The sequence below is a fragment of the Anabrus simplex genome, chromosome 10 (assembly GCF_040414725.1).
Source record: "Anabrus simplex isolate iqAnaSimp1 chromosome 10, ASM4041472v1, whole genome shotgun sequence".
NCBI classification, from domain to species: Eukaryota; Metazoa; Arthropoda; class Insecta; order Orthoptera; family Tettigoniidae; genus Anabrus; species Anabrus simplex.
In genome coordinates, this window is record NC_090274.1 from 22,465,540 (window position 1) to 22,485,302 (window position 19,763).

The following is a 19,763-nucleotide window of genomic DNA, read 5'->3' on the forward strand; positions in this document are numbered from 1 at the left end:
CGAGATGTAAATCCGAATAATAAATTACCTCATCAGCATAATGGCAGCAATTAGGAGACATTGTCGGCTTATGAATACTTTTTGAGCTTGTGTGTTTTAATAGCTGACTTAAAGGAAAAAGTCTCTCATCCTGTTGAAACATATTAAGGAACTGAACGTGCTTCACAAGATACGAGTTCTACCCAAGTTCGATTTCCAGAAAGTCAGTTATATAAAAGCAGAACACACGTGCTTGCAGAAACTGGATTATTATCCACTCCAATGACAGACATACCATCTCCTGATTGCAGAGACTTATCTCCCGATTTTGAGAGTAGACTTCTTTATTCTTTGAAAATGCCAGGTTTTTCCTCATTCTTTAAGTAACTAGAGAAAAATTGATTTTCAGTGGGGTTTGCCAGGGCAAATGCAATCAGCTAGTGGTGATCTTAAATATGACAGACGGGCGAGTTGGCCGTGCGGTTAGGGGCACGCAGCTGTGAGCTTGCATCCGAGAGATAGTGGGTTCGAACCCACTGTCGGCAGCCCTGAAGATGGTTTTCCGTGGTTTCCCATTTTCTCTCATGGCAAATGCTGGTGCTGTACCCTAAGGCTACGGCCGCTTTCTTCCCATTCCTAGGCCTTCCCTATCCCATCGTCGCCATAAGAACTATCTGTGTCGGTGCAATGTAACAGTGAATGCTTTATATTTTACCGTCTTCACATACCAGTGCCGACTGTGAGCCACTTTTGGCATGTTTACAAAGACAAAAGCACAGTTCAGATAAATATACCCGAAAAATAATTTTAAAAACTTAAAATCTATTTGGCAAAGCATTTGAGCATATAATTTTGTTCAGAATTTTTGAAGAAGTCTAAGGCAGTTACGATGAAGAAATATCAGTCACTACTGATCTGCATTTAGGGCAGTCACCCAGGTGGCAGGTTCCCTATCTGTTGTTTTCCTAGCCTTTTATTATATGATTGCAAAAAAACTGGAAATTTATTGAAAATCTCCCTTAACTCCCCTTCCTATAAACGAATATTTGCCCCAATTTTTCCTCTTGAACTCCAACGTTATCTCATATATATGCAGTATAAATAAATAAATAAATAAATAAGAGAAGTGTAATAGAGCAGTATAACGTGTTAAATACTCTTCAATTGATGCAAGTTGCGTCGTCAATGACGGGTCTTAACAAATCGCTATATGCCTCAGTCTCCTGATTTTTGACTTTTGAAAGTTGGCACGTCTGCATGTATTCCATGACATACAATCTTAGATATGGTGTGATTCGTACAGCGTGTATCAGAATTCAATACTCCAATTCTAGCGAGGGTAGAAGGAACCGAAACAAAGTTTCTTATTTTGTTTTTTAACATGGATATGGTTAAGAGAAAGGATCCAACAACTAATGCCCTGGTTTTTGCTGATGATTTAATGGTATGGGGTGAGACAGAAGCGGAAGTACAAACTAGACTAGATCTCTGGCATGAAGCTTTTACAACCTTTGGTCTCAAAATCATCAAAACAAAGACAGTTGGCTTGGTGATCAGTAGAAACTCTCCAACTGTTCATCTAAGAATTGGAGATGAGGAGATGGATATTGTAGACAACTTCCCGTATTTAGGTAGTGTTCTGTCATCAGACAATACCATACATCAAGAGATTAGCAACAGAATACAGAAAGCTTCCAAATTCTATCACGCTGTACGTCAAATACTTTGGGATGAAACATTTCCGTTAGTTTCCAAGATCAGCTTGTACAAAATATATCTAGTACCTATACTGACGTATGGTCTGGAAGCAGCAACACTTACTGGACCAACAAAGAGTCGTCTTCAGGCAACAGAAATGAAGTTTATCCGTTCTTGTCTACAAAAAACAAAAATGGATAAAATAAGGAATGTGGATATCCGACAACAGCTTGGATTGGAAAGAAGCTTGCTGGAGACTCTAGAAGTGAAGAGATTGCAATGGTACGGTCACATGAAAAGAATGAACCCTCACAGGACTCCTCGAACCTACTTTGACCACAATGTTCCTGGGAAGAGACCAAGAGGAAGACCTCGTGATGTTTGGGAAAAACAGATAATGAAGGCCCTTGAAATTGGAGATGCGAACTGGTGTCGCATATATGTGCAGCATCTGTGGATGGATAGAACAAACTGGAGGAAGCTCGTACACAACCGCACCCGACTTTCTGGAGCGAAGAAATGATGATGATGATGATGATGATGATGATGAACATGGATATGTCTTGGGGCTTGGAGTCAATCTTGGAGTTAGCGCCATCAGTTTTCAATTTTTCGTGGGCAGAAAATCGACCCCTTGGTAACCAGGCAAGTCTTCATCATTTCCGCACGTTATTGTCGTGTGTCAGAGCACTCACTGCCTTCTATATACAGCAGGTACAAACGGCGCTGTGTTTTAAACGTGATTCCACTGTCTTTGACAGGCGTATCATCTTGGTCACAGCCTCGCGAAAATTGTGGGTGAAATCACCTAAGCTATAAAAAGAGAGGCTAGCCGCGGACAGTCAGTCACAGTCGGACTCCGTGGGGGAGTCAGTGTGACAGTGAGTTGTGGTTCGGTAGCTGGGCTGAGGGTGGTGTCGGAGATATCAATGAGTGGGTGGAGACGACAGAACAGAAGACTGTATTGTGTGTTCGTGTATTTCTGTGGACTGAGGCTCAGCGAGGAAAGTCGCTATTGCGAGTGTGAAGGTAAATGTACCTGTGTTAATGTTTGCTGTTGTGAGTATCGTTCTGCTGTTGAATACTGTTGAGCTGCTTAGTTGTTCACTGCATGTGACTCTATGAATTGTTGGACTGTCTGTGGAATCTAACCAACGAACAGTCATCGTGTGTTGTGTAGCCAGTGGCACTGTGTTCAAATCCAGCTGTCTACGCACAGCAGCTGTAGGAGTTGACTGGACTTGGGGAAGTGAAAGTAAGGATTAGGTAACAATGGGCCGGACCGCCTGCTGTGCCCTAAGAAATAGGGACTTGTAATTAGTAAGTGTGGCCATTCATAGCTGATTACAATTGTGTATTGCAATGTGTGTGTGTGTGTGTGTGTGTGTGTTTATTATGCCAAACTGAAATACATTAGAGTAATGAAACGGATGGAGTTTTATTCGTAACAGTATCATACGCCCAGATTGACCTAAGCGGCTGAGACCTGGATAGTGACAAGTAGGGAGGAGAGTAGAATTCAAGCCAGTGAAGTGAAATACCTAAGAAATATGATAGGAAGAACAAGGATAAACAGAGTGAGAAGCGAAGATGTGAGAAAGGAGGTCGGAACAGAGAAACTAAACGAGAGAATTGATAGGAGTAAACTAAGATGATTTGGACATGTAAAAAGGATGGAGGAGAAATTAAATGATGGAGATGAAGTTCGAGGGAAAGAAAGTGAGGGGGGAGGGTACCTAGAACAAGGTAGATCGATTCAGTAAAGAAGAAGAAGAAGAAGAAACATGGACTGGGACAAAATGATGGAAGAGGAATTGTGGAAGAAGAGAAGAAGGTGGAAAAGTGCCATAAATGTCCCGACGTGGCAGGAGCTAGATAGGGAAGGGGAGGATGAATCATGATTGATACACTCTGTGTAAAACGATAGCTACAAACAGACAGAAAGTTTCTAAATTTGTAGGGAAATTTCTCATCCTCATAGTCGATGCTGAAAACGACCTTATGCCTATAAACACATCCGTATCCACCATTGGATATTTGAAATTTTAATTATATTTTCATTTCGTTGAACCTCGAACCATTAGGGGCCGATGACGTAGCTGTTAGGCCCCTTTAAGCAACAAACCACCATCACCATCATAATCATCATCATCATACCTGGCACATCCCACGTCATGTAGCTATCGCCATATTGGGATACTGCATTCTGATACAAGAATGTCTCAAAATGTCCACCATGCGCCTTAATGCACGCCACCTCACTGATTATATCGAATACGCTCGAACACTCCAGGCATTGCGATGGCAACCTTGTCCTGCACTCTGACGAAGTACTGCAATGTCTGTAACGGCAACCTGACTCCAAACGTAATCCTGAATACGCACTGCCCACCATTCCATCTAGTAACTAAAAAAGGCGTAGTTCGTAAACATTTGACCGTAGGACTATGTTCATGCGGAATATTTATGTTGTTTTTCGACATATTATCCACTCCCTATGTTATGGAACACCATATACATCAAGGCAAAAACGATGCATGTTGTTATATTGTTATTATTTCTTAAATATTATGCAAATTTTTACCTATATAAGATACAATTTTTTCTTGTAAATATTAGTGAAGCAAAGTGGAACAGGTCGGTGCGCAGACTGCTGTCGCCTGTAGGTACAAAGCTGTCTCCACGGTAATTGTGTGTTACAAGTTCTTCATAAGATAACGTCATCCCTGTCCGTAGTGCCACGACCACATTCCTACACGCCAGGAACACCTTTTGTATTTAAATAGCTTTCAAATTATGCCTTCGTTCTCGTTCTTGTAGGTGTTCTTTGTTCAGTTTTGTGACACCTTGCGTGAGTTTGTTTTGCTATCTTATAAACCTTTCGCACCTCCCTTTTCTTTTTTAAAAAAATTCAGGCTGGATGCAATTATTACGTTATTAAATTGGCCGTAATATTAAATTCATTTTTTCTGCTCATTGTCCCAGAACTCACTTATTTTCTCGAGTGAATTTGTATGAAGGCTAGTTTTGCATTTCTGAGACACGCAATTCGCTTCATGGCAAACAACATTTGTCTTTAATTTCAATGTTAAGAAATTCTTGGTCATTATTGAGGTTTAATGGGAAAGATTCGACTTCTGATAACTTAAGTTTTACACACACAGGTGTTGTGGCCACGGTGGGATAGGAGTAGGAAGGAATCGACCGTGCCCTTAATTAAGGTACATCCCTAGCATTTGCCTGGTGTGAAAATGGGAAACCACGGAAAACAATCTTCAGGGCTTCCGACAGTAGGAATCGAACTCACTGTTGGGAATAGATGGGGAAAAAATTTCCATTCGTTGCACACTGTTTTTTCATTATTATTCGATAACATTATTTACAATTGGCTTCCGCTCAGATCATACATCACAGAAGGATATCCAAAGATCTGTCACTCGAAAATAGTGTCTTTACCTATTCATCTCGAATCCCAAACACCCACTATCCCCCGAATGCAAACTCACAGGTACCTTAATTAACGCCATGGCCCTTTCCTATCCCATCGTTGCCATAAAATCTATCTGTGTCGATGCGACGTACAGCAAATTGTAAAAAAAAAAAAAAAAAAAAAAAAAAAAAAAGGCCACACATTTTAAATGGATGTTTTATTATTTTATGATTTACCTTCGTAAAATTAATAAATTCTTCTATTTATAATCATGAGTACAAGTGCCTCATTGAGGGAAGGGAGATATATCTACGCCACTGGAAGAACGGATCAAATCTTTTTCCTTTATACTTTTTGTAGATAATTTTGCTTATACCGAAATGATCCGGAGAATGATTCACCGACACAGACGGGTCTTAAGGCGACAATGAGGTAGAATACGTAAATGGATTATTTACTTTTCATTCATGCCAGTGTGTGGATGTTACGCATATTTCCCAGAAAATTCAGATTAATATTTTCTTAAGAGAAAATCAGTTTTCTTTTCTCTGACATAAATTTTATTAATTAAACTGTTTTTAGCAAGTCATTTTACACTTCATCCCCAAAGAAATTACGCCACTTGTTGAATTAGCGTGAGCCAGGTGGTGTTGTCTGTACGATTGGCAACACTGATCTGAATATGCGTGCCTACAACCAGCTGTGTATACGGCAAGAATGGCTCTGGTTCTTTTCAGAAAACACAACTTATTGCCACCTCGGTACTTATTAAGGCATTGGACACACTTTGAACATTGTTATTCAACTTGTAAGAAAATATTTGCGGTAAGAAACTTAGGTTGGCCAGCCTGTGTATGGATCTCTAAAATAAGAATCACTTTCAGTTGCCCATGACATATTCCCCTTACTTATACAACTCTCCGTGTAGAATTTACTTGGCGGATTAGAAGGCCTTTAGAACCAGATGAATGTGAACGCAGTCTCTCCTATTAGTACATAGAAATCCGCTCCCTTTATAATGAAATAGTAGTTCCGTTCTACTGCAAGGACAGATGAGCCAACGCTCGCGGCACAGCTGCCATCACCCTCTCTTTCTCTCACCCTATGCCATATCATACTGTTTCGGCGACTCTTCTTTCTTTTCCCTTTTGCAGTCCCTACAAACTTCTGCTTCGATTAAAAACCAGCACAAGCACGAAAGAAAAAAAGCCATATGTTGAAGAGAAGGCACAAAAAGTGAATTCCTCCTGCATTATGAAGTACTTAATAATTACTCCCTTTCGTTCGCCTTCTGGATTTCTGGGCGAGCCGTGGGACGTGAGTCGCAAGTTTTGACATAAATATGTCTTGTGGCTCGGGGTCATCCGAAAATTTGTGTAACCTGACGCTACAATGTGTAACGAAGTGTTACCTAACAACCGTACGGGCAGTGTTGTAAGGTATGGATCGATTGTCAGACAATGTTACCTAGCAACCGTACAGGCTGTGATGTAAGGTATGGATCGATTGTCAGACAATGTTACCTAGCAACCGTACAGGCTGTGATGTAAGGTATGGATCGATTGTCAGACAATGTTACCTAGCAACCGTACAGGCTGTGATGTAAGGTATGGATGGATGGCCAGACAATGTTACTTAGCAAACGTACAGGCTGTGATGTAAGGTATGGATCGATTGTCAGACAATGTTACCTAGCAACCGTACAAGCTGTAATGTAAGGTATGGATCGATTGTCAGACAATGTTACCTAGCAACCGTACAGGCTGTGATGTGAGGTATGGATGGATGGCCAGACAATGTTACCTAGCAACCGTGCAAGCTATGATGTAAGTTATGGATGGATGGCCAGACAGTGTTACCTAGTGTAACGAGCACTCACCTATTTGACTTTGTACAGCCCGCTGTTGCTCCGCTCATCTCTTGACTCACTCAACACGCTGCTACATACTGAACTGGTATTTGCTATTGCCCGTGGCTTACGTCACTCTCCGCTTCACAGTATTATTTCTCGAAGTTTATTGTGCTTCAAGAACCTTCCTTCGCCCTATAAATTCCTTCCCCCGACCGCTCGGTCTTCGGTCCAGCACAGACACCGAGTGAGGTTGGAGGGTCGTCTTACTTGCTCCCAATTCCATCACTGAGAAATTCTACTACCGCTTCAACTACACTGGTGTCCAAAAGTTAAGCATAAGTTACGAGTAATGAGGGCAACAGGAATTAGACCGCAAATCGCACGACGTATGCACCTACAACCTTGCGTGTCCGCTCTGTATAGGAAAGGAGTGTTCCCTGCTTTTAGTAGCGGCGTAACCGCAAGGTAAACACAGCCAGTGCCCGAGCCCCATTTTTCCTCCGTCGTGTTTGTCCTGTTATAGTGTGCGGAGTGTAGCCTCGTGGTGAACGTGATAACATAATGGCACAAGGACGCCATTTGGACCCCATTTTGTAAGGTAGAATACTCGGCCGCCTGGAAGCAGGCCAGACACAGACCAAAATCGCCGTGTCCTTGAATGTGCCACAAAGTGTCATTTCCAGGCTTTGGAGACGATTTCGAGACACAGGAGATGTTAGTCGTAGGCCAGTACCAGGTCGACCAAGAGTAACCACCCCACAGCAGGACCTATATCTGGCCTTAAGCACCCGATGAAATCGGAGTGCACCTCCAAGACAATTGTTGGTGGAGCTGCGGCCGTCTCAGGTGTTGTCGTTTCCCGGCAAACTGCGTACCGGAGGCTCAGAACAGCAGGGCTGTTAGCCCGACGTCGAGCGGTGTGCGTCCCGCTCACTCCAGCACAGAGACGGGCCCGTTTACTGTGGAGCCGTCAAGATCGAAACTGTACCGTGAATGAATGGAGGCATGTGCTCTTCACAGATGAATCCCGCTTTAGTTTACAGAACTATTCCCGTTGCACATTAATCTGGAGAGAACCGGGTAGCCGATACAACCACAGGAACATTGTGGAATGAGACCATTATGGTGGTGGTGGCGTCATGGTGTGGAGCGGCATCATGTTGAATGGCCGTACGGACCTGCACATCTTCATGGGTGGTCCGAGGAACACTATTAACGCTCGGAGATACAGGGATGGGGTACTGAGACCACATGTTTGACTCTTCAGAGGTACGTCCTCTTAATGGACGATAATGCCCGACCGCAGCGCGCTGCTCTGGTGAATGAATTTCTGGCTGGGGAAGACATTCATCGCATGGACTGGCGAGCGAGGTCTGCGGATCTGAATCGTATAGAACATGCCTGGGATGCATTGGAGAGGCGAATTGCATCCCGTCAACCTCCACAAAGGACCCTCCAAGACCTTCGCATTGCCCTTTCGGAGGAATGGGATCGACTGCCACAAGAGCTCTTGAACTATCTGATAGAGAGCATGCCACGTCACTGCGAAGCATGTGTGGCCGTTAGGAGTAACCGTATCCTACACCCTATTAACAGCATATTTTGTTGTGGAAGACATTGCCAAGTTTTGTTATTTGTTGTCAAAGGTGTACCTTAGCTATCAGAAGCTTTCTGGCACTGTTTTTTGGACACTTTGTGAGACATATACTGTGTGAGTCAGCTTCAGTTTGTTCAGTAATACGTCTGACATTCCTGTCAGACGGTATGGCCTCGTTTAGTGATTATGCTTGACTTTTGCACACTAGTGGATATTGGGTGAGTAACAGAGTGTAATGATTTTGTCATTATGCGGGCATAGTTCTACACTATGTTCCTTTTCATTTACGAGCATGGGCAACTCATATTATGTACAAGTATTTAATTTCATACTTCTCTTGACTAGTTAAAAAAAAAATGTATCTTTGGTTGAGGCTTGAGTTGTGAAATGTGAGCCTGGACTTCTCTTTAAACGAACCATTCGGCAAGTGAACTTATCAAAACTGTGAGACTTCATCTAGTTATTTGCGGACGATTCCCGGTGTTGTTGTGATTCCGCCCCTTCCTTTTCCGACCTTCCTTGTTGCTGACTTACTCACTTCATTTTTCTGTAACTGTGTTTCCCTTTTTTTTTTAGCTAAAACTTCGAAAGTCGTAAGATCTTTTTTATTGTTATTGCAAAAACCGTCTTGTGAATGGTCTAGGACTCTGTTACATAAAATCTTGTAACTGCGCCGTTTTTCTCATAGTTCATCCGTCGTAATGTCATTTCCGTTCAAATCTTGTTGTACTTTAGTTTTGAAATTTGTAAGATACTGATTTCAATTTTGGTTGTGTTTCAAGTAGAAAGAACATACATTTTTGCTAAATATTACACTTATTCTCTCTTGTCCCATCCACGCATACCTCACTTTTCCCAGCCTGCTTCCAATTCAATTGTCTTTTTTATCTCTTTGATTGCTCGAAGTTAGCTACCTGTTACGAATTAGTGATACAGACCAATTCCAAATCGTGACACTATCAGCCGTGCAGGTTCTGATGCCATCTCCACAGTTCCAAGTTCCTGCCGTATATGTTGCGACGGGGAAGATGAGAGTCCGCATCATTTTGAGTTTCGTCTTCCCGGTTATGAAGGTGCCCTTCCAGATGCGATTCTCTAGGGGTGGGAGACTCACGGTTTTCCCTGCTTGTCGAAAGAAGCGAATAAAACGGGCGACCAGGGGATGATACTTTCTGGACCACGAGACAACCTGTGATTATGCGATGAACAACATGGGTCGAATTTACTTGCGATTAATACTATAACATGTGGCTGGTTGTGCTCCCTCTTAAAGCGATAATCACTACTACCTGAGGGACTCGTATCGCTACTGGTTCCAGCTGGCTCTGTGATTGGTACCATCGGGGGAGGATTACTATGGGAGTACTGCCATTATATGAAGAGCACCATTGGTCTGTGTTGCCTCTGGATGGTACCATAATGTGTGATACACCATGGGTCTGCATTGCCTATGATTAGTACCACCATGCGAGAAACACCGCGATGCTTCGTTGCCTGTGATTAGTACTATTATGAGGGGCCGGTGATCTGGATTTTGAACCTCTTTGGACAACAACCAACATCCCAAAAATAAGGCATTCTCAATTAGATCCACGGATTGTTTTGGATCTGCTGTCGTTTCTGAATCATTCGTTTTAGATTTTAGTCACTTGCAGTTTTATTTCGTTGCACCTCGTATCATTAGAAGCCATTCACCTAGCTGATAGGTCCCTTTAAACAAGAAACAACGACTTCCGAATGCAAGCTTTGCTGTCGAATTACTCGCCATTGCAATGTGCGTGCAGGCTCGTAGTTGCCAGTGATAGTGACAGTCGATCCCAGGTATTCCAAGCGGTTGACGGTGTCTTATATCAGACTTTGATTTTCGTATTCTTTATTTGGAATCTATACACTTCAAGCCTCCGCATGGCTGTGTCTAATTCATGCTAATCCTTGGCTATTATCAGAATGTCAACTGTGTATTGTAGATTGCTGATTTTCATGATACCATTCTAGTCTTCAGGGATCTCTTCCATGATGTGCTCGCTGTTGAGGTTGCAAAGGAGGGATGATAAAATGCAACCCTGCCTCACTCCAGCAACAGTTGAGATGTCAGAGAGTGTGTGGTTGACACGCATCGCCGCCATATTTGAAGAGAAGACGGTTACTTAATTTGAGATCAACGCTCTACCACTAATCAATAGAGCAGTAGGGGAAGCTAGAATAGTTTCGTGATAATTCGTTTCAAAACATCAACTTTCAGAAGACTCATACGTAGGCAAGTCGATAAGTATGTGCAATTTCGCTCTAATTGTTTTTAGGTTGGCTGTATGGCGTTGTGTGCTCACCAGCCGCTAGATGGCACCGTTGTCTACGTCTGTTGTAGGTTTCAGCGTTATCAGATCAGTACAGCTTGCGCTGTTGCGACGTAAAGATGGCCGCGGCACACTCTGTTAGCACCAAGTAAGAACAGCGTTCCGTAATCCATATTTTTTGTGGTCTGAGTGTGTACCAGGAGCGGAAATTCTTAGGTTTTCAGCACAATACGGGACATTGTTTTGCCAGAGCGAAGTGTTTACCTGTTGACTGAACAGTTCAAAAGGGGTCGCACGAGCGTGAAGGATTGAGAAAAGATCCGGGCGTCCATCTGCAGCCGTAATTGATGCCAGTATTGAACAAGTGCGTGATACGATCCTGATTAACAGACGAGTGACTGTTGATGACGTGGTAAACCATATGCACATTAGTCATGGTGAACGAAGCGGCGCAAACAAAAACCTTTTTTTAGCAGAAAGTATCAGAAAGCTTGTGAAACGTTGGACCATGTTCATTGAAAAGCAGGGTGAATAGGTTGAGAAATTATATCAAAAAAGTGTGTACACATACATACATACATACATACATTATCATTATAGACTGTTATGCCTTTCAGCGTTCAGTCTGCAAGCCTCTGAGAATTTACTAAACGTCGCCACCATCCTCGATTTGCAACTAGTGTTGTGGCCTCATTTAGTTCTGTACCTCTTATCTTTAAATCGTTAGAAACAGAGTCTAACCATCGTCGTCTTGGTCTCCCTCTACTTCTCTTACCCTCCATAACAGAGTCCATTATTCTCCTAGGTAACCTATCCTCCTCCATTCGCCTCACATGACCCCACCACCGAAGCCGGTTTATGCGTACAGCTTCATCCGTCGAGTTCATTCCTAAATTAGCCTTTATCTCCTCATTCCGAGTTCCCTCCTGCCATTGTTCCCACCTGTTTGTACCAGCAATCATTCTTGCTACTTTCATGTCTGTTACTTCTAACTTATGAATAAGATATCCTGAGTCCACCCAGCTTTCGCTCCCATAAAGCAAAGTTGGTCTGAAAACAGACCGATGTAAAGACAGTTTCGTCTGGGAGCTGACTTCCTTCTTACAGAATACTGCTGATCGCAACTGCGAGCTCACTGCATTAGCTTTACTACACCTTGATTCAATCTCACTTACTATATTACCATCCTGGGAAAACACACAACCTAAATACTTGAATTTATCGACCTGTTCTAGCTTTGTATCACCAATCTGACATTCAATTCTGTTGGATTTCTTACCTACTGACATCAATTTAGTCTTCGAGAGGCTAATTTTCATACCATACTCATTGCACCTATTTTCAAGTTCCAAGATGTTAGACTGCAGGCTTTCGGCACAGTCTGCCATTAAGACCAAGTCGTCAGCATAGGCCAGGCTGCTTACTACATTTCCACCTAACTGAATCCCTCCCTGCCATTTTATACCTTTCAGCATATGATCCATATAAACTACAAACAGCAAAGGTGAAAGATTACAGCCTTGTCTAACTCCTGTAAGTACCCTGAACCATGAACTCATTCTACCATCAATTCTCACTGAAGCCCAATTGTCAACATAAATGCCTTTGATTGATTTTAATAATCTACCTTTAATTCCATAGTCCCCCAGTATAGCGAACATCTTTTCCCTCGGTACCCTGTCATATGCTTTCTCTAGATCTACGAAACATAAACACAACTGCCTATTCCTCTCGTAGCATTTTTCAATTACCTGGCGCATACTGAAAATCTGATCCTGACAGCCTCTCTGTGGTCTGAAACCACACTGGTTGTCATCCAACTTCCTCTCAACGACTGATCGCACCCTCCCTTCCAAGATGCCTGTGAATACTTTGCCTGGTATACTAATCAATGAGATACCTCGATAGTTGTTGCAATCCTTCCTGTTCCCTTGCTTATAGATAGGTGCAATTACTGCTTTTGTCCAATCTGAAGGTACCTTACCAACACTCCACGCTAATTTGACTACTCTATGAAGCCATTTCATCCCTGCCTTCCCACTATACTTCACCATTTCAGGTCTAATTTCATCTATTCCTGCTGCCTTATGACAATGGAGTTTATTTACTATCCTTTCCACTTCCTCAAGCATAATTTCACCAACATCATTTTCCTCCTCCCCATGAGCTTGACTGTTTGCAACACCACCATGATGATTTCCTTTTACATTGAGAAGATGTTCAAAATATTCCCTCCACCTCTCCAGTGATTCCCTGGGATCTGTTATGAGCTCACCTGAATTACTCAAAACACTGTTCATTTCCTTTTTCCCTCCCTTCCTAAGATTCTTTATTACTGTCCAGAAAGGTTTCCCTGCTGCTTGACCTAGCCTTTCCAGGTTATTACCAAAATCTTCCCATGACTTCTTTTTGGATTCTACAACTATTTGTTTCGCTCTGTTTCTTTCATCTACGTACAAATCCCTGTCTGCCTCGGCCCTTGTTTGGAGCCATTTCTGATAAGCCTTCTTTTTACGTTTACAGGCTGCTCTCACTTCATCATTCCACCAAGATGTTCGCCTTTTCCCATCTTTACACACAGTTGTTCCTAGGCATTCCCTTGCTGTTTCTACTACAGCATTCCTGTATGCCACCCATTCACTTTCTATATCCTGAACCTGCTTACTGTCTACTGTTCGAAACTTCTCACTAATCATATCCATGTACTTCTGTCTAATTTCCTCGTCCTGGAGATTTTCTACCCTTATTCGTTTGCAGACAGATTTCACTTTCTCTACCCTAGGCCTAGAGATACTTAGTTCACTACAGATCAGATGGTGGTCTGTATCATCGAAAAATCCCCGAAAAACTCGTACATTCCTAAAAGATTTCCTGAATTCAAAGTCTGTTAAGATATAGTCTATTATGGATCTGGTACCCCTAGCCTCCCATGTGTAGCGGTGAATAGCCTTATGCTTGAAGAATGTATTCGTAACAGCTAAACCCATACTAGCACAGAAGTCAAGCAAACGCTTCCCATTCCCATTAGCTTCCATATCTTCCCCACATTTACCAATCACCCTTTCATATCCTTCAGTTCTATTCCCAACTCTCGCATTGAAATCGCCCATTAGCACTATTCTATCCTTGCTGTTGACCCTGACCACGATGTCACTCAATGCTTCATAAAACTTGTCAACTTCATCCTCATCTGCACCCTCACATGGTGAATACACGGACACAATTCTTGTCCTAATTCCTCCCACTGACAAATCTACCCACATCATTCGCTCACTTACGTGCCTAACAGAAACTATGTTGCGTGCAATGGTATTCCTGATAAAGAGCCCTACCCCAGACTCTGCCCTTCCCTTTCTAACACCCGTCAAGTACACTTTATAATCTCCTATCTCTTCCTCCTTATCTCCCCTTACCCGAATATCACTTACTCCTAGCACATCCAGATGCATCCTCTTTGCTGACTCAGCAAGTTCTACCTTCTTTCTTCCATAAGCCCCATTAATATTGATAGCTCCCCATCGAATTCCATTTCGTTCGCCAAGTTGTTTCCAAGGAGTCCCTCGCCTGTCAAATGGGAGTGGGACTCCATTACTCCCATAGGTCCGAGGCTTGCTTAAAGTGTTCTGAGCTCGGTAAATTCATGAAGCAGGATGCTGCCCTACTTGCACATAGTCCAAGTGAGGATCTCTCCTCTAACGGGTTATGGACCACCGGTGAATTGTGTAGTCCTAGCCGCCTGAGCACAAGGAGGGCTACGACTCAGAATATGTCCGAGATGCCCACTCCCATTCCATAGCAACTGGTATCTCGACTCTCAGGACCACTTACTAGGCCACTCAGCCGTTGCCCATGGTTCACGAACTAGGACGTGACTACAGTAACCCACAAACATGAACCATGTGTGTACACATTTTTTAATAAATTATAAAAATTGATTGCTGATACTTCTTGACTTGCCCTCGTATAGAGGAATCTAAGTCAGTTTTCAGTGAGCGATGAAAGCCGTAGAACCCCGTCTCCATTACTCATAATTACGATTGTGGAATGTTCCTCAGAGTTAGAGATCTCATAATTAAATAGAGTACATTCCTTATATTCTTCCTCGTTAATTCCTTGGCACGCGCTGGAGACGATGTCTCGTCTTGCATATCAAACATCCGCTGTGTTGCGAGAGATTAAAGCCGCGGAATGTCTCGTACAGCACTTAAGAGTGTCGCTTAATTTAGCAGCCAACTCGATACATAAATCCACTCGTGTATTTCTTTCTGGAAAAGTGTGGGTATGTTGTTATTCATTCTGTTGGTCAAGAAATTTGCGGCATGGAACACCACCCTAAAAAAATAAACATGCAGTAACTGGGGTTTTTAATTTCGTGTGGCTATTTTTAGCCGAGTGCAGCCCTTGTAAGGCAGACCCTCCGATGAGGGTGGGCGGCATCTGCCATGTGTAGGTAACTGCGTGTTACTGTGGTGGAGGATAGTGTTATGTGTGGTGTGTGAGTTGCAGGGATGTTGGGGACAGCACAAACACCCAGGCCCCGGGCCATTGGAATTAACCAATGAAGGTTAAAATCCCCGACCCGGCCGGGAATCGAACCCGGGACCCTCTGAACCGAAGGCCAGTACGCTGACCATTCAGCCAACGAGTCGGACAGTAACTGGGGTACAAACGCCACTGTCTTGAGAACAACGGGAAGAAGAAAGTGAATATCGCCCTAAATGAAACGTGCTGCATAATCAGTGCCCTCATGAAAGCTGCACCTGTATACAGGGTGTATCAACAAAGTACGTGCAAACTTACAGGGCACATTCGACACATGTAGAAGAAGAAAATATGCCATATGGACATGGGTTAGGAAACGCTTTATTTCCATGTTAGAATTAATTTTCTACAACTCTACATAGGAACGTTCAGGAACAGAACCTACCAGTATAACACATGAAACACTTTCTCAGACAAAATGTTCAAAATCGCCTCCATTAGCATTGATACATTCGTCAGCCCGCAGTCTCATTGAATCCCTGAAGCATTGCCTATACATCTTTGTCAGCAATGTACATTTCAAAATGACAGTTTTTCTGTTTATGGATTCTAGCCTTATTTACTAATTTAGAGTCAGCATACAGAGTGAATAAAATGGTGCACTCTAAATACACAATGCGATTCTGTATCACAGTCTAAACCAAAGGTGATTTAGCAAAATGTTCTCTGGTCCATGAGAATAATAGAACAGGAATGTACAAAAGGAGGCGCTGGCAACACTGTAACTGCGTACGGCTAAGCACAGGTATCAGGAAAAGTAGCTGTCTGATTTACTCATTGAGTGATGGACTTGGGGAAAGCATTAAACGCAAACGCTGGTGTTCGAGTCTCGCTCGCGTATGTGTTTTTTGCCGGTCATCTCTCTCTCTCTCTCGCCAGGATGAGTGGCTCAGACGGTTGAAGCGATGGCCTTCTGGAAGGTGCTCAAATACGTCAGGCTCGTGTCGGTAGATTTACTGGCACGTTAAAAAAATCCAGTGGGACTAAATTCTAGCACTTCGGCGTCTCCGAAAAACTATAAAAGTCGTCAATGGGACGTAAATCCGATAGCATTATCTCTCATCCTTCCTTCCTTCCTTCCTTCCTTCCTTCCTTCCTTCCTTCCTTCCTTCCTTCCTTCCAATCAATATATCGAATTCCCTTACTTTTATTTGTATTTCGTATTTTTACTGTTAAGTTTATTTCAGCGTTGAAACACAATATTAACCTGTTCCAGATGTAATCGAACACACTTTTCCCTTCATAATTTAATATAGTGGAAGTCATTTATTTTCACTTTCGACTGAGTTAATTTATAACTCTCAGGTTGTTCAGTCTGCCAAAATTAATTTATAATTTTTTTTAATACTTTAAAAATAAAACATATGCAGCACATTTAACCTGAACTGAACGAGTTGGCCGTGCGGTTAGGGGCGGGCAGCTGTGAGCTTCCATTAGGGAGATAGTAGGTTCGAACCCCACTTTCGGCAGCCCTGAAGACGGTTTTCCATATTCACGACCTATCTGTCGGTACAACGTACAGTGAATTGTAAAAAAAATGTTGAGAAGATCGAACACGCCTACACCTCCTGTGTGTGGGGTACGCAGACGAAGAATCCACTATCCCCTGCCTGTCGTAAGAGGCGACCAAGAGATGATGCCATTAAAACCACAAGACTACTTGTGATTAGTATCATTATGTACGGAACACCATGGATCGACGTTACTTACGACTAGTACACCCTTGCGAAGAAAACCATGAGTCTGTATTACCTAACAGCAGTGCCATTACGCGAGGAACACTACTGATCTGGTCGTTGCGTGTGATGTCATCGTGTGTATACGTGGGGACCTATCGTGACTGCCTCAGTTCCTGAAAGAGAGCTGTCAATTACACCCCGCACCCTGCTGAGGTCACGAGTTCTAAGCGATCCTTGTTTGGTGTGGAGAAGTTGTCAAACAACTTTCTTCCACACTCTTCAGTCTTTACCCTTTCTTTCTGTCTAGTGCAGTGTACGATTTGGCAACCCCGGCTACACTAGAGGTAGTAATTCCTATAAGCCGCTAATAGACACAGGGCTGCCGATAGTGGGATTCGAACCTACTATCTCCCGGATGCAAGCTCACAGCCGCGCGCCTCTATGCGCACGGCCAACTCGCCCGGTAGACAAGTATCGAGCGAGAATAAGTGCTTAGCGCTGCGTTACCTAAGAGTAGTACTAATATTATGAGGAACACCATGGGTCTAAGTGCTCCTATATGAGAAACACCACGGGTTTGGCTGGCGCCCGTGATTCGTACGACTATGTGAGGAAAACCGTTGGTCTGTGTTGCCTGAGTGTAGTACCATTGTATGAGGAACAGCAGGGGTTTGTGTTGCCTGTGGGCGTTACCATAATGTGTGATACACCGTGGGTCTACATTACCATGCGATAAACACCATGAGTGTACATTACCCATGCTTAGTACAATTACAGGAGGAACACCATGGTTCTGCTTTACCAGTGATTAGTACCATTTCGAGGGGGCGTTGACGTGGATTTTGCACCCCTTTAGATAATACGTATCATCCCAGTAATTAAGACATTGTGAATTGAATCCACTGATTGTTTTTGTTTTACTATATTTTTTTCTTCACTATTCGTTTTAGATTCTAGTCAGTGGATACATTTTGAAGATTTAATTTTCGTTTCGTTACAGCTCGTACCATTACGGGCAGTGACCTAGCTGTTAGGCCCCTTTATACAACAAGGACCATCGAACACGCCTACTTGAAGTTGAATTCGTTCACTGAAGTCTACTGGAATTATAAACAGAAAATTTTACAAGTTAATATGGGCTAATTTATTTTGCATTAGAACACACATCAACTACTAGCAGGTTTTCTCTAAAGGACAACCCGGTATGGCGTCTGCTGTTCAAGTGGATAATTTTGACATGAAAAGTAATTTGCCTGTGGTTGGAATTTTACGTAAAGCCGTACACTTCAATGTTACCATCATGCTTTTGACATTCATGAACCGTAAAACTGCATCCTTGTCTATTATCTTACATGAGCAAAATGTACTTGATAATTTAAACAAAATTGATATCAGTTGTCACATCCACGATGGTATGAAGGTATTGGAGGGCAACAGGGACAACGAGCAAGACAGAATAAATACCAATATGATCTTTAGTCGAGGAATAAATTCCTTGGATGAACCTGGATTCTAACCAGGGTTCTCCTGGTGAGCGAGAGACACCGCATCTCCCTGAGAGTACATTTATGTGGCATATTTCCACTCTCACAATTTCTAAACTGTGATTTTTTTTTACTTTCCCTGTATGTCAGTTAACTGCACTTCTCTTACGTTTAATTCGTACCTTCCGTTACTTTTAATTAACATTCAGAAACATTCTTTCCTTCACGTTAGGTTGAACTTCACTAAATTACCTTCCTTGCAGCACTCCAGAACATTCCTCCGAAGACGATCTTTTGCAAATGTATTCCTGCTCCAGACAGGTACTTCCTTCCTCCAGAAAGAAAAATCTAATTAAAAACGCATACAGACATCGATTACGAGGCAGAACGCAGTTCGCGAACATTTACAAAATAGTCTTAAAAACTAGGTGGATGCTTGTAGGGATTTGTTCATAAATCACGGGTTTTAAAATATTAGACAGGTTTATAAATTATTTTTTATCCGATAGGGTTCTAATATTTTTGTTTCCATTTAATGTGTAGGTGAGAATCCTCCATGACAGAGTAATGAATACCATAAGTTAAAATGTGTGACGCCTAGCAGTATAGGCAAACCACCAAACGTTTCTGAGAAGCAGCGTTGTTACCACCACCGACTGCGAAAAACTCAGCGGAGTTCGTGTATGTCCAGTCATTTGTGTCTGTGTCAAATCCGTATCTTCAGGTAATTTTGTTTGTTCGCCGTACAATCGTATCAGCACCAATAACAAAAAATATATAGTCTTATGGTATGGTGTTTTTTTTCTGTTTTAATTATTATGAGTGAGATGTTCAAATTATTATGCATTAGTCATTAATATAAATATAATCATTGTATCATTAATTTACAATTACCTCAGCGTCATACCGACGTGGCACAGTTCTCGCAAGGATACAGAAGATTACTATTTTCTGTCGTAATTCGAGGCATGCTGGAGAAATCAGTTCTCCAGTCCGATGGCCCACGTAGGGATGTCCCCATGTTTTCATAAAGAGGTTTGATCTACAGGACCGTTCTGAACAATGCGCGAGACGAGAGGTTGTAAGTGCTGTACTGACGCAGATACGTGTTGCATGTTATAATGACGAATCTTGATGTTCAGAGCAAGTTTGTAATTTCAGTACTGTCTGTCTTGTTGCTTAAAAATAATCCCTCCCCTGAATTTGAT

General features: G+C 42.5%; 1 protein-coding gene across 1 annotated transcript in view; it reads left to right on the forward strand.

Annotated features, from left to right (window-relative positions):
• LOC136881768 (uncharacterized) overlaps nt 1–19,763 on the forward strand; it is a 234,386-nt gene that overhangs the window by 51,366 nt on the left and 163,257 nt on the right. The window lies entirely within an intron of this gene.